The sequence below is a fragment of the Phycodurus eques genome, chromosome 5 (assembly GCF_024500275.1).
Source record: "Phycodurus eques isolate BA_2022a chromosome 5, UOR_Pequ_1.1, whole genome shotgun sequence".
Classification (NCBI taxonomy): domain Eukaryota; kingdom Metazoa; phylum Chordata; class Actinopteri; order Syngnathiformes; family Syngnathidae; genus Phycodurus; species Phycodurus eques.
Window position 1 is genome coordinate 26,460,909 of NC_084529.1, and position 16,172 is coordinate 26,477,080.

Genomic DNA, 16,172 nt, shown 5'->3' on the forward strand with positions numbered 1-16,172 from the left:
ACCGCCCATGCCGAAACTAAAGCAAGTTGAGAAAATGTTCCAGGAGATACTGTGTGAAAGGACGCCGGATGACATCAGCGCGTTCTCCCGGAACATTCTGCTCCAAGAGTCACGCAGGCGGGAAGTGAACCTCTTAGAGCTGTTACGGCGCAGATTTTCTCATCTTTTTTCGCGGAGGCCCTGGATGCAGAGAAAAGAGGCTTAGCGTCTTTCCGCAATGCCACAATGATGGCCCGATGCCCAACAATGACTCACGGCGGGGAAAATCGGCGGAACGGAGGCCGTCATTAGCCGGCAAATCCTATAGGATCGCACGGAACGCCAACAATGGAGGACCGTGTCGAGACATTTATTGAAGGATGCGCCTGTCATGTCCAATGTGTGACTCTTAAGTCACTTGGAGTCATTTCGTAAAGGGCTCATATAGCATATTAGCTTGGTTGTTTAGACATTTGGGCCTGGCAGAGCTTTGCCTGTCAATCAATTCCATTTCATAGTGACTCACTGTTGTATTTCTGTGTGGGGTGTTATGTGGAAAGGGGGTCAACGTAGCAGTAATGCATTTTAACTAACTACGCTACTGCTGTGTGTATAACCCAAGGGTGAGAAGAGTATCGCCCGCAGGCTAGGGTAATATTTGCATTTTGAATTTTGGAGTTGTGTTGCTAGTCAGTAGTTTATAGAATGAAGCAAACATGTTAATGTCTTAATGCTCACACATAATGCAAAACGGCATAGACGGGCTAATGAATAACATTGATAAATAAATTCTGAATAGGGTTATTTTCCTTATTAAAACATTTTTTTGGTATTTTTGGTATCAGTGATGCCGTATCTCAAGGCATCACTGTAAATTTAAAAATTAAAAAAAAAAAAAAAAAAAAAACTCTTATAATGAATTAACTACCCAATTATTTAACATGATAAATAAAAATGTAACAAAAAATGAATAAATACATGTTATTAACCAATTTTAGGAACAAAAACTGCTAAATTAGCCAAGAAAAAGCCAAAGAAAAAGCAAAAAAAAAAAATTTGATCAACGGGTGGGCAAAGTCCAGTTCAGAGTCCTGTATTCCTTATGGCATGAATTTAGCTATGTTTTGCTCTAAAATAGGTTAATGTATTCATTGTTTATTAGTTTCTTTTCATTGCAAAAGAGATGTTCTGTTTCAACTGGTCTTTTACCCGGTTAAATAAAGTTGAAATAAAATAACAATAATAGTAATGTAATAATGTAGTAATGCACAAGGGCACACTCCCTCTTATAACTGGCATGTGGATGTGTTCAGGAGTAAACCAATCACATTCAAACTCAAATGGGAGTCCACACACACCTGCCACCATTTCATTTTAAAGTGCCCTCAAACACATCAGAATCAGAATCATCTTTATTTGCCAAGTATGTCAAAAACAAACTCTAGTACGACAACAGACATTTTTTGCTTTATTCACAGAAATGACTGAATGAAGAAGCTGTTTGTTGAACAGACTTATTAATAGTGTGTGTGCGTGTGAGTGTGTGTGTGCGCGCGTGTGTGTGTGCTTTTGTGTATGAGTGGGAGTGTGTGTCTGAGCGACCGAGAGAGAGAGATTACAGAATGTACCCCAAAGATGCATGTTTTACAGTTACTTATGACCATAAAATAGAGCTAATGTTGCACAGCCAAAACAACAACAAAAACACCTGCAACTTGCTGCAAGGTGTCTTCTCAAGTCTGGGTTGAAATAATCCAAGTTTGAGCGGTCATAATTTAAGACTACGCTGCATGACAAAGCTGTTGTATTTCGGAGTTTGTAATGTAAACACAAGTCGTGCGGCAGATTTAACTTTGATTGGCCCACGAACGCTTCGCGTGCGGTCATGTGGCTGCCTTGTGCCGTTTTATTGGTGAACTGAATTCAAATGAGATGAGTGATCACGTTGGATTGGTGCAACGAAGCCCTGTGCGGAAGTCGAAGGCGAAGTCTAAAAATAGATCGCGCATGCAATAATAGAATTTTGTTTTTTCTAAAGTACCGAGTGGCATGTAGATCACTGCAATGGAGTAAATGTACTGTTTCTTCTTAACATATATACTCAAGTAAAAGTAAAAAGTATGATGCATTAAAACAATTTAACAAGTACAATTTATCCAAAATGTGAGTAAATGTAAATGTAGGGTGTTTCTAAACACCTCCGGTGATTAACTTGTACTTCCTTGGGTAAGCAGCTTGTTTGACTTTATTTATTTTCATATACAACACGAGTGCTCACATCCCAAGGTGACTTTTCATTTCAAATGTTTAAAAAAAAAAGTGTAAAAACAACATTCAGTGAGCATCTGGGGGTTACTCGGAGCTCTTCTCCCTCGCATCAAACATCGAGATGTTTTTATTTTAATTTCAGCCCGCTGGCGTGTGTCGTGTCGCAATCGGAGCGCCCATGTTTACAAATGGTGAGCATGTTGGACATACCTGCTTATGAAAACACGTCTCATTAGAAGCACCGAGCAGCTATTTTGCATTCATTGTTTTGTTTTTTTAAAGCCACCCGTTGTCCTTATTACCATCCCGACTTGCAAATGGATGAAAAAAGAGTCATGCATATTCATTTTACAGTCTGCTCGGAAATGGCTGTGGAAATTAGCCAAAGGTGGGGCCTTGTCGCCGTGACGACCGCCGATGAAAAATAAACAAGTCTGTTTGTTTGCTATAAACAAGACACCACAGACCTCATTGAATTACTATGTTTTATACATATTTACAAAATACATCAGGACCTTCCAGTCTGAGCACAATCATTTTGCCCCATGGTCAAATTGTAGCCATAACAAATTTATATTAACTGCACAGGCAATGAATTGTGACTCGAATGCTCCGCACTAGTCGCAGAACATTAAAGCCCTTTGTTCGCAAAAAGCTGGCTCTATCAAGACAGCGGGAGCGGGTACAAAAACAGGAGTAGCAACCTTTCAAACTAAAACCAGTAACAGCACAAACTACATCGACGAAGGCATGATTTGTGAAAACACATCCTAATCAAAGTCTTTTGCTCACAAAAAGCTGGCCCTGTCAAGTCAATGAAATTGAGAACAGATATTGAAAGGAGCGACCTATCAAACTAAAACTAGTAACAGCAAAGGTTACATATCCAAAGGTACATGTTGTAAATATAGACCCAAACCAAAGTCCAAAAAGCTGGTTCTAACAAAACAAATGCAACGGGAACAAAAACAGGAGTAGCAACCCATCAAACTAAAACCATTAAAAGCCAGAAACTATAGTACATCTGCAACAGTTTATGAAAATACATCCAAATTCAAGTTGTTTTAGCTCACAAAAAGCTGGTCCTGTCAAGCCAATGAAAATGAGAACAAAAAGTAGCAAACTATCAAACTCAAATTCGTAACAGCATCTCCAAGGATACAAGTTGTAAGTATAAAACCCAACCAAGTTCTTTGTTCACAAAAAGCTGGTCCTACCAAACCAAAGAAAATAGGAATAAAACAAGATGTAAAAACCTGTCAAACGAAAAAAAAAAACATTTAAAGCACAAACTATATCATTTGTGAAAATACATCCAAATCTTTTTTTTGGTTTTTTTTGTTAACAAAAAGTTGGTCCTTTTAAGCCAAAGAGAATGGGACCAAAACACAACCTTTCAATAAAAACCTGTAACAGAAAAAAATAACATCTCCAAAGATTTGTAAAAGTAGCTCCAAATCAAAGTCCTTTGTTTACAAAAAGGTGCTCGATACTGGATCCAGCTGAGAGTCTTATCAAGCCAACAACGATGTCATGGAAAAACATAAACCAAATAAAGCGCTCTACCTTTTGATTACAAGCTCATGGCAGCTGGCCACTTGTTCACAAAAAGCTGGTCCTGTCAAGCCAACGGGAACCATTCAGAAATGTGTTTTCGTTGCCTCTCCGTCTCATCTGGCCTTGGGTGAGAGAGTGCGAGTGAGGCTGTAACAAATGAAGACTTTTTGTTAGTTCCCTGCAACTCGGGCAGCCCAATTTTCACATTATACATCTTCAGTAGATAGAAACGAAAAGAGGGTCGAAAGCAGAAAAAAAGAAATAAGGAACTAAAGAAAGAAAGGAAGTGCTCGTGTATCTTGTAAGAAGCCAGTAAAAGCTGGTGTGCATTATTAATGGCAGCAGAGTGGAGGAGAGGTGCACGCTTTCCAAATCCTCAGGCAATCACAATGGACAGCACAGCAAAAGCACACAATGAACAACACATCATGGCACACACAATGAAAAGCACACGCAGGAGGTCTTTGCCTCATGTGCACCGGATACTACAGGCGAGAACCAGAGTTTTTCCTGCATATCAAATTTGGATTCTCTTTCCTAATTTTGTTTATTTTCAAACAGGTAAAGTTTCTTCTGGTAACCAAGCACGTCTGACGGTGAGGACGAGGAATCACGAGTGCAGGTGAAACAGAGCAGAGAATTCGTCAAAAAGTTTGAATTTGGTGTTACTGATAAGCTACGAGGAAAGCACGAAATCTCATTAAGTTGTTAACGCAAAGCCAAAAACTTGAAAGTGACGTTTCAAATAAAAAAAATTAAAAATCACCATAAATTCCGATAATTTTAACGACACTTTTTCTCAACCTTCCAGGTTTTCTCCCAAAAGCAGTTTGAATTTGGACAAATTGAGCTGGCTCCGACATTTGTGGAAGGCATGCCTTGTGATATAGTCACCTGCTACTGCACCAGATGTAGTTTGTGGTCTTACTGGTTTTACTTTGATAGGCTGCTACTTCTTGTTTTCATTCACAACAAAGGTTTCTACTTCCTGTTTTTATTCCCATTACCATTGGATTGATAGGACCAGCTTTTTGTGAGCAAACGATATGGATTTGGACATATTTTTACAATTTGGGAAAATATTTGTTGTGCTGTTACTCATTAGTTTGATGGTTTGCGATTTCCAATGTGTATTCCCATTGCCTTGATGCGACCAACTGTTTTCTGAACCAAGGACTTTAATTTTGGTCTATGTTTAGAACTTGGGCCTTTGGAGATAGACAGTAGTTTGTGCTGTTAGTGGCTTTAGTTCGATAAGTTGCAACTTCCTTGTCTTTGTTTCTAATCTTGTTGGCTCAATGGAACCAGTTTTTGTGGACAAAGGACGATTTGGATCTATTTGTACAAATCTTTGGAAGTGTAGTTTGTGATTTTACTGGTTTGAGTTGAAAGGTTGCTGCTTAGATTTTGTTCTCTTGACAGGACCAGGATTTTGTAAATGAAGGAATTTTTACAGATCTTTGGAGATGTAGTTTGAGCTGTTAATGGTTTTAGTTTAATAGGTGGTTGGTGCTACCTGTTTGTTATTCATCGATAGAACCAGCTTTTATGTGAAGGTCCATGTGTTTGTGCTAGCTGCCTGTATATGCTTGTCATTTGTGATCTGTAGTGTACCAGCACACTTTTTAAAGGCTCTCTTTTGAGTCACTACGACTGACATTTACAGACATTCAACAATTTGGCCTTTGGGGGTAACGTTCCAATCATAAAGGTCTCATGTTGGACTCCCGCAAGCTGCGGTGGAAGCTGTGAAAGCTATTTTGTCCAATGTTTCCTATTTATTTGTGTGCCGGAAAGAAGCAAGGCGTTCTTAAAGGTGAACATGTGAAAAGGTCACATGGTACAAATAATTTTTTTTCGTGTTTTGTCAGCTGCCTGCTGTTGCTAGACTACAATCATCACGTTGATACTCCCCTCTGACACCTTGTTTGGATTCTAACATGTACTGTATGTCAGATAAATAGGGTGTCATGCTATATAATTACATGGTGTACAAGTGGTAATTTAGGTACCTTCACCTTAAGCACTAGTGAATTGTCTTGCAACACATCATAAATGGAGTGAATCACATAGTTATTGAAATTAATCGCAACATAATTTAATTGAATCATATTCTTTTAGGAATGAATCATATTGCACCGTAATACAATTCACAAGTATGACACTAGGTTCTCTCTCCAATTACGTCACGATTCAAAATAATTATCATGTGATCCGACACATTTGTGTGTGATGTGACTGTGCGATACGAGTCACTTGATTTACGCTCCAATACGATTCACTCCAATTACGCTCCAGTATGATTCATTTAAATTATAATAGGATTCACTCCAATTATGAAATGATATGAGTCAGTGGGTCTACAGTAAGATTCATACCAATTATGACATGATTCCCTCTAGTAACGATTTGATTCACTCCAATTCTGACGCATTACAATTCACTCCAATCACGAACCAATACGATTCCTGCCAACTACAATACAATATAATTCACTCCAATTACAATGCGAATCACTCCAATTATGATACAATTTAATCAACTTACGTTGTGAAGCGATACAATCCGCTCAAATTGTGTCACATTTCAATTCACTTCCATTAAGATACAATTCTCTCTTACGATATGATTCACACCAACGATGATACGTTTCACTCTTATTTCAATACGATTCCGACGATGATGTGATTTAATTATGACTTGCTTCAGTTGTCCCTAATATTGTGGCTGGTGAGTGGCCAGGTAAGTTGAAGGTGAAGTATCCAGACACAAATCTCTATCTCGGTTGGCGTCAGTCAAACTTTTAATCTAAGAAAGTGTCGGCGGGGACTTTGAGAGCTTCACACTGGAGTAAACCTCCCAGGAATCCTTGAGTTGACGGCTTTGTCTTTGGTGTCGTCTCCGTGTCGCCTTGTTGTGGCTGACTCGCTGTGCCCGCGGGGGGACCTCAGAGGCAGCGACTTGTCCTAACGGATCAACGGGATTTCATATCTGGCCGGCGGAAGATTGTCAGCTCCAATTTCTCCAGGGAATTACGAGCGCGACAAGACATAGCGCGTTTAAGCCCAGGACTGAATTTTTTGAACGTGCTCAGAGAAAAAAAAAAAAAACTGACAAGATGGAAATGTCACGGTGTTGATGTGAAAGCGGGATAATTGTACTGCGAGTGACGGAGAGTACCATGTGATACCATGCCGTTCACTCCAATTATGATGCAATATGATTGGATTCACGGTAGTTACAATAAAATTCACTCACATTACATACATTTCAGGTCAACTGCGATACTATTTACTCCAATTGCCATACGATTTACTCCATAAAGCAATATGACGCGATTCACTTGAATTACAATATGTTTCACCTCAATTATGATGCGATTCACTTCAGTTACGACACGATACGATATGGTTCTCCTAAATTACAACAGATTCATTTACTTACCATCCGACTGACTCCAATTACGATCTGATTCAATGTAATTATAATTTTTATACGTTTTAGCAGAGCTGACATAACAACATTTTGTTGTTTTATTGTGCACTGTTTTATATAATTGAAAGAATGTCAATAAAGAAGTCCATCTATCAATCAATTACAATATGGTTCAGTTCATGTTGGATGAGGTATTATATTATTCACTTCATTGAGATACGATTCTCTTCAATTCATAATAAAATCATATCACACCAAAGTTGGATTGAATCATATCGTATATTAATTGGAGTGAATTGTACAGAATTGTAATCGGAGGGAATTTTATGGTAATTGTTGTGAATTGTATTATAACATATTGAAATTAAAACGAATCATAGCACCACATAATTGGAGTGTATCTTACGGCATTGGGAGTAGTATAACTATGGTGAACGCATGGCACGGTAGCAGTATATTCAATATGTATCACATCGTCTTTAGTGATGTCGACGCACATCCCTGATTTTAGTCATAATCTTTCTCGTTTCAGACTGCGTGAAGACGAAGAGACGTGAGGTTGAGCCGACTCGACGAGGACGCGGATGATGAAGGTGCGATTCCGACCGAGGAGGACGCGGTGTCCAAAGGTGTGACAGGGCGCCGAGAGCAGAAAGTGTTGACGCAGTCGTGTGGGGTCTGCTCGGACAGATGGCGACCGCTAATGAGAGTGTGGCGGCCAGGCAGAAGGACGCAAAGAGGACAGCTGTGCTTCTGCTCACCCCTTTTACAACACAACGACTTCGTCAACAACAGGAAGAGTGTTTTTCTTTCAATACAAAAAGAAGTCCTTTTATGATATCAAAATGATGAAAAACACGGTCAGAGTCAGAGTTACAGAGGCATCTGTGTGTAAGGTTATGCCGCAATGCTGGGAAGGAGGGTATGACGTTGAACACCTGAAACTCACTGCGCCCGCCCTGTCGAGTGGAAAGCAATTGTTAATATTTGGCAATATCCTGCCGGATTCTGTCTAAAAGGGAGGATCTTTGCGTGAAAGGAGTCAAGTCTCAAGTCCATTTTACACAGCCTGTAAAAGCCGGCACAAGGGTGTGAAGTTTAATACCCAACACTCACCTCTCCCACGCTCACCTCTGTCTGAAGGTATAGCGCTGTTTTAAAATGCCACCGTTTCAAAACTGCTAAATCTTTCCATCAGCGGTATGAGCTGTTTTTTGGGGGGGCAAAGTAACTTCATCCGTCCCCCTCCCATTGTTGGTGCGAGCAGTCAGTGAGAGTACCGTAGTACCGTGAAGGATATCACATTTACTGGAGTGCCACCCATCACTGGTTGACAAATTCAAGATAACGTTAATATATTACTCTAACACTGTCTGGAAATGAAAGTTTGAAACTACCTAATTAGCGTGTCCACAATTGGTGAAATGAATACGATAGACTTTCAACTGAGCCAGATGACATGGCTAACTAGCATGGCTAACATCAATTTGTTTCCGCTCTGACGTTACTGCGCAAAGCGAAGAAGAAAGTAGCTACTAATTTATTTTGATTTGATTTTTTTAGAAATAAGCACTGACTACAGTTTGATTAGAATAATAAATTGTTTATTTTTTTTTACCTTTACTTATGTATGGAGCATGTTCCGTGGAAAGAAAAGTTATTTCTCCAAACATTTCAAGGTAATATCATTTATAGCTGTAATTACAATAGGGTGACACCTTGAATCCGCGATATTGTTGCGAAGTTTATTATATTGGCAGAATCTGATAGCGGCCCATCCCCCGCCGGCATTATTCGACCTTTTGTGATTGTCGCTCTTCTGTATAAATGACACTGACTTTGAATGAAGAGATGAAAGCACTTTTAGTAACAAAGGCTGCACATCGTCTGCGTATAAGGGTAATAATCCATTGCGTATTCCGGCACGGGGATTTGAAGTTAAATCACCCGACACTCACCTCTCCTGCCCCGCTGTGCTGAAAGCAATTTTAACCGTTGTGGCAGTATTCCACCATTACTGTCTTTTGTGTAAAGGCAAAGGTGGATAAATGGTGTCTAATGCGACAGTATTTCTGTGAAACGACTATAGTCTCATTCCCTTTTATACTTCCTTTAAAAGCTGTTATTCTACCTTTGCTATTCTGTATAAACGACATTTAACGGCAGGACAGCAATCAATTCCCGCCACCTGATGTACAGTCAAGGATGAGAGTGGTGACAGAGGTGGGACAGTGTCCGTATGGAAGAGCATTCGGCAATGCTAGGATGTGCTCTGTGAGGTTTTACCGTACACCCTGCTCCTGCCCCGTTGTGTTGAAAGCAATGCCTGCTTTCAGACAGCTATTTCATACAGTACGTCACGCTACATGTAATTATCTGATCACTGTCTTTGCATGAAATGGTACACGCTTGTGTCAAATCCCGCCTCAGGCCGGGCATCTGAGTGTAAGGCAAAGGCGGAGACAAGCGGGGGACTCTATCGCTCGGAGACGGCATTAAATCCACAATCAATTAACAGATTCTTAATGAGCGATTTCAGGTCAAAATGTCACCGATTAGATGATGTGCTAACGGCCCCTAAGGCTCAAAGGTAGGGCGCAAAGCCCCCACTTCTGCACCGTGAGAGAGACGCGAGGAATATTCCGGCATTCTTCCCCCGCCTGGTACGCCTTGACCTTGCCATCATTAGTGCCTTGACATGAATGCATAATGAATAGAAAACAAATGAGTCTATGCTAATGAGCGGCTAGAGGTCCGGACCTTTGTGATCCAGGTCCAGAAGGCAGGGACCGGTAGCCACCTCATGCGTGAAATGATTGCCCACTGCTGCCCGTCACATCGGAATAAAAATAGAAAAAAAAGAAAATAAAACTCAACAGAAGTCGTTTTTCTTTTAAGATAAAAACAGTTTGAAAGTTGAGGAGTGACAGCGGACGTTTGGCATTTTGGGTTGGCGAACATTCAAAATCAATAAGACGCTTGGGCATCGACAAGACTATCAATTCATCGTGGCTTGGAAAATGATAATAACCAATAGGATTCTTGCTTGGGCATCAACAAGAAAATGTTTTGTTCGGCACATCCATCTTGGGTGAGAGAATGTTCACAATCAACAGAATTAAAAAGTTATTGGGAAAAAACACAGCCCCTGGTGCCTGTTTTACCCTTCGACGCAAAATTGGGTGGACATGTCTTTCATACCACAAGTTGGCCATTTTGGTTTGAAGCAGCCATTTTGGCTGAATTTGCTCATTAGTGCTCCCTGGAAAGTCTAAAAAATTAGCCCCCCAACACTAGTTTCACTGATTGACGCGAAATTAGGCGCGTCAATCAGTCTGTTATAACAGCACGCACAAAAAACGTCTCAAGGAACCATGCCCTAAATGGAACAGAAAGTTGGCCATTTTGGTTTGGTGCCACCATTTTGGATGAATTCACTCCATAGTGCCCTCTGGAAAGTTTTTTTTTTCCCTTTTAAAATTAACACCAGTTTCACCAATTAACAGAAAACTTGGTGGATATGTCTATCATAACAGGACGCACAAAAATGTCTCAAGGACCCATGCCCTAACTTGAACAGGAAGTTCACCATTTTGGTCTGAAGCAGCCATTTTGGCTGAAATCGCAAATTGACACGAAATTGCATGTCTATCATAACAGGATGCACAAAAAGTCTCAAGGAACCATGCTGTAAATTAAACAGGAAGACAGCCATTCTGGTTAGAAGCAGCAATTTTGGTCCAAATCACTTATTAGTGGCAAAGTTTAAAAAAAATGTTTTTTTTAAAGTTTGCCCCCGACACTAGTGTCAACGATTGACCTGAAATTGGGTGGACATCTGTATCATAACAGGACGTGTGAAAAAGTCTCAAGGACCCAAGACCAAAACTGAAAATAATGTCAGCCATTTTGATTTAAAGCATTCATTTTGGGGCAATTTTTGCTCGTACTTTGACAAATTCCTATGAGGGCCAAATGAGCCCCAATTGGAAGCAGGTATACAAAACCGTAAATTGTGAAGGTTTTTTTTTTTTTTTGCATATGCCATCTAATGCAGTTCTGTGATCATTGATTCTTGATGAAGATGAAGAAAGGTTTGTGAGAATTTGTGTTCCGCCTCCTCCTTCCCGCCGCTTTCGATGACAGCTGACAGGTGGTTATGACATTTTTAGTCGTTAACGGCATGGTCTCACAGGAAATGAGTGCTGGTATATCAATATCCCGCAGTGACAGTGACTCCGCAATGTGCCGTGCTATTGATTTGCCGCGATTATCATTATGGATTCCCGCTCGGATCAAAATGGCGTGCGTCTTTATGTCAACGCTCAGAGCTAAGGAGGTGCTAAAGGACAAAGACTGCAGTGTGGCTGAGTGTGTGGATTTGGACTACCACAATTTCAGGTTCACCAAGTACATTATCTAATCAGATCCTTTACGTGAGTGGTTCTCAAACTGGGGTTCCTGAATGGGAGTTACGAGCCGTAACTTTGAGGTCCGCAAAATAATTTACAACAAATTATTATGTCGCAACATTTGAAACAGCGTGTACATTCATTTTGGGACAGGCGACCAATAAAACAAACATACTAACTGAACCAATTACTCCTCGCTACCTTATGTTTGGGCCATCTAAAAGCTCTGATTTGATTGTGACATATTTCATAAATAGCATTAGCCGTTACTTGTTGCACCAATCATAACACTTAGTGATATCCATCCAAACCCTTCACAGGCTACTTTTATTTGCAAAGCTGGAGGGCAGACAGCTCCATTTGGGATATAATCTATTCCCCATCGCACAGAAGCTAATGGCGTCTCCGCTGATAAATGTACCGAGTAAGGTTCTCCGCGAGTTCCACGAGGGATGCGATTGGTAGCCGGTTGTCACCGGTCACCTGACAAACGAGCTGGCGGCCATCAATCATTGGGCAACATCATTTTGCTGCATACTTCCAGTGACCAATTGCGCTCCGATAGTAGTCGACGGATTGACTGAGACGGAAAAACGGCTCGGTTCCGTTTGTGATGTCGAGGTTGCTGTGGAAACGGGTTCAAGAGCAAAAATGAGAGCCATTTAATAACAGCATCCCACATCCATCTTGGGTTGAAAAACGTTCCAAATCAATAGGTTCTTGTTCTGGCATTAATACAGATCATTATGTTCCTGTGTCACATCCATCTTGGGTCAGTTTCTGTTCAAGATCAATAAAATTGTTGCTTGAGTATCAAAATGTTTTCTTTTTGTCCCACATCCATCTTGGGTAGATGAATGTTCAAAATCAATAGAATTCTTGCTAAGGCATTGACAAGAGCACCTTTTGTTGTGTCACATCCATCTAGCCTAACGACTACAATTTGAAGGATTCTTTCTTGGGCATCAACAAAGAACAGTGTTGTGGCACTTCCATCTTGGGTTGGAGGACACTTTAATACATTAATACAAGAACATTTTTGTTTTTGCCAAATTCATCTTGGGTTGGAGAATACTTAAAATCAATTGGATTCTTTTTCTGGCATTATTACAAGAACATTTTTGTTTTGTTGTTGACCTATCTTAGGTCAGGTAATGTTAAAAATTAATAGAGTCCTTGCTTGGCCATTGACAGAGGAATACATGATTTGTTGTCATGCCATATCCATGTAGAGTTCGGTAATGTTTAAAAGTAACATAATTCTTGCTTGGGCATCAACAAGATTTGTTTTCTTGTCACATCCATCTTTGGTTAAATGATGCTCAAAAGCAATAGGAATCTTGTGTCGAAATTAACACAAGAACATTATTTTGCTATGCCACATTCATCTCGGGTTGGATTAAAATCCATAGAATTAGAAAGTTACTATGGGAAACTCAGTTTCACCGATCAACACAAGTTGGGGGGCCATGACAATTAAAGGTGTCGTTTTTTAAAATGTCCGAGCCCAAGTATATATATATATATATTTAATTAATAACGTATTCGAAAATGGATGCACACATTTCCATCCTTTTATAGGGCAGAAGACATCCATTACGGCGGGTTAGGGGCTCCTCCAGGACCCAACGTTTGTCGTGGTGTAGCCACTAAATAATTATTGGTTTAGCAAAAGGTTAATCGCCGGACGGACAGCGCGCTATTGTGATTTAATTGCGCCGTTAAACTTTTGGCTTGTGAAGTAGGCGTCAGTAATTTGCTCATTTGGCTCGGCATAAATGAAAATGAAAAACGCTTTGGATCCCCTCATGAGCGCTTAAGGTTTGCAAAGCGTTGCAAAGACTCGCCGCTGATAACATCTCATCAGATTTTTGGTAGCATAGTATGGGTAGGCATGTATATCATAAGAAGACCCACAAGAAAGTCTCAAGAAGCAAAATACAAAGGAAGTCTGCCATTTTGGTTCGAAGGTACCATTTTAGGTGATTTCTAGGGATTCTTGCCCGCTGGAATGCTTTTGAAAATCCAGCCCCTGAAGTCAGATTCTTTTAGCAACGTTAAATTTGGTAGCCATGTCTATCATGAGTAGACCCACAAAAAAGTCACAGGAAGCCATGCCTGAAAAGACGAAGAAAGTCTGACATTTTGGTCCGAAGCTGCTGTTTCAGGGTGATTTCTCGGGATTTTTGCCATGTGAAATTCTTAAAAAAATAAATAAATCCAGCTCCTGAAGTGAGTTTAGCTTAGCAACATGAAATTTGGTAGGTAAGACAATCAAGAATAGGCTAAAAAAAAAAGTCTGAAGAAACTATGCCCGAAAACACACAGGAAGTCTGCCATTTTGCTTTGAAGCTGCTATTTTTAGGTGATTTCTATGGATCTTTGTCCCCTGGAATTCCTTTGAAAATTCAGCCCCTGAATAATTTTCACTTAGCAACATGAAATGTAGTAGTCATGTCTACCATGAGTAGACCCACAAACAGTCTCAAGAAGCCATGTCCAAAAAGACACAAGAAGTTTGAAGCTGCCATTTTAGAGTCATTTCAAGAGATAACTTGTCCCTTTAGAATGTTTGAAAAATTCGGCTCCTTAGCAACATGAAATTTGTCTATCATGAGTAGGTCCAAAAAAAAAAAAGTCTCAAGCAGCCGTGCCCAAAAAGGTACAGAGATCTGTCTTTTTGTTTTGAAGCTGCCATTTTAGGGTGATTTCTAGGGCTTTGCACCCTAGAATTCTTCACAAAATCAAGCCCCGAAGTTAGTTTCATTTAGCAACATAAGATTTGGTCATCACGGCCACAAAAAAAGTCTCAAGAAGCCATGCCCAAAAAGACAGGACCTCTGCTATTTTGGTTTGGTTCTGCCATTTACGGTCATTTCTAGGTATACTGTACTTGCACTGTGGAGTTCAAACAGATGACAGGCACTAAATTTCAAAAAGTTAGAATTTTAATGATTGCGCGTGTGCAGTTTGGTGGCAAAGTATAATGACTCGCCATTGGTATGCTGAACAGAATTGTTTGGAATTGAATCCCCGAGGCCAGTTATACTTAACATCAAATTTGGTATGCATATTTTGTATCAAGCGGCACGGTGTGCCACTGGTTAGCACATCTGCCTCACAGTTCTGGGGACCCAGGTTCAAATCTGGCCCCGCCTGTGGGGAGTTTGCATGTTCTCCCCGTGCCTGCGTGGGTTTTTTCCGGGTACTCCGGTTTCCTCCCACATCCCAAAACTTGCATGGTAGGTTAATTGAAGACTTGAAATTGCCTGTAGGTGTGAATGTGAGTGTGAATGGTTGTTGGTTTATATGAGCCCTGCGATTGGCTGATGACCAGTTCAGGGTGTACCCCGCCTCCAGCCCGAAGGGATAGGCTCCAGCACGCCCGCGACCCTAGTGAGGATAAGCGGTATGGAAAATGGATGGATGGATTTTGTATCATGAGTAGACATACATAAAAGGCTCAAGAGGTTATGCCTGAAAAGACAAAGGTTCTGCCACTTTGATTTGAAGTGGCCATTTTGTCCTTTTGCTACCAAATTTCAAAACACTAGATAGATAAGCATTGCTATACTGTGAAGCTTTTGATTTTCCATCATTGCATGTGTGAGGAATTTGGCGACAAAGTTTGATGACTCACAATTGGTTCAGCAGTGTTTGAACATTTGTGGCCATGGTAGGAAAGCCTCTGAAAATCTTGGCCAAAGTATTGCCACTACTTATGAAAGGCATGCCTTCCAAAGTTAATGTTCGTAAGTGAAACTGGTTGAAATTTAAATCCAGTATAGTGATGAGAAACTTGCAGTCTTCACATGATTATTGGTGTCGTTTTGACCTTGGAGAAGGTGCGCGTAAACAACAGCATCATTTCCTTGCTCTTGATTGAACACCGCTGCCAGCTGGATGTTTGATAAACCATAATGAGACGTCCATGCATTCATTTCACTCGGCTTCACTCGGAAATGAGCCGATAGCGATCGCGCTAATAATTTATACAGCTTCCATTGGGCTGTTCTCTTGACAGGTCGCTCCTTGGAAAACACACTTGACAGTCTGTTTTTCATTTAGATATTTTTTCGCAGCTCATGCTGAGATTCCTTTTTTATGCAAACGACCAATAGCAGGATCACAGATAGAGGCACCAAATTATGACGACTCCAAACAGCTAATCTATACTGAAAAATGGCCACTTATTGAGATCAATGGGCCCTGTTTACCTCCTCATTTACCTACTGTTACCTACACCGATGCAGTAGCTTAAGAGGAGCCGGAGCCTGAGGGACAGAAAAGTGGAGACGGTGATGAATGAGGCCCCCCCGCTTAATGAGCGACATAGCCGAACGCAAGTGAACTAACTGGACAATCGTTCAGTTGGCGACTTACACTTGCACACCAGGTGATTGACCCTCGCACACATACAGTAACCAACTCGCTGAGATGGAAAAATGGTGTTATTGGGAAGCAACGTTTGAGGCGTCACATATACAAGTTTATTATTTTTGATTGAACCGCAAAAAACAT

At 40.6% G+C, this 16,172-nt stretch overlaps 1 protein-coding gene across 2 annotated transcripts in view; it reads right to left on the reverse strand.

Moving 5' to 3' along the window:
• LOC133402757 (alpha-1,3-mannosyl-glycoprotein 4-beta-N-acetylglucosaminyltransferase C-like) overlaps window positions 1-16,172 on the reverse strand; it is a 95,835-nt gene that overhangs the window by 14,677 nt on the left and 64,986 nt on the right. For both annotated transcript variants that reach the window (XM_061676862.1, XM_061676861.1), the window contains one exon: window positions 3,814-3,951. The gene's annotated coding sequence lies outside the window, so the exon portion shown is untranslated. The remainder of the gene's footprint in view (window positions 1-3,813; window positions 3,952-16,172) is intronic.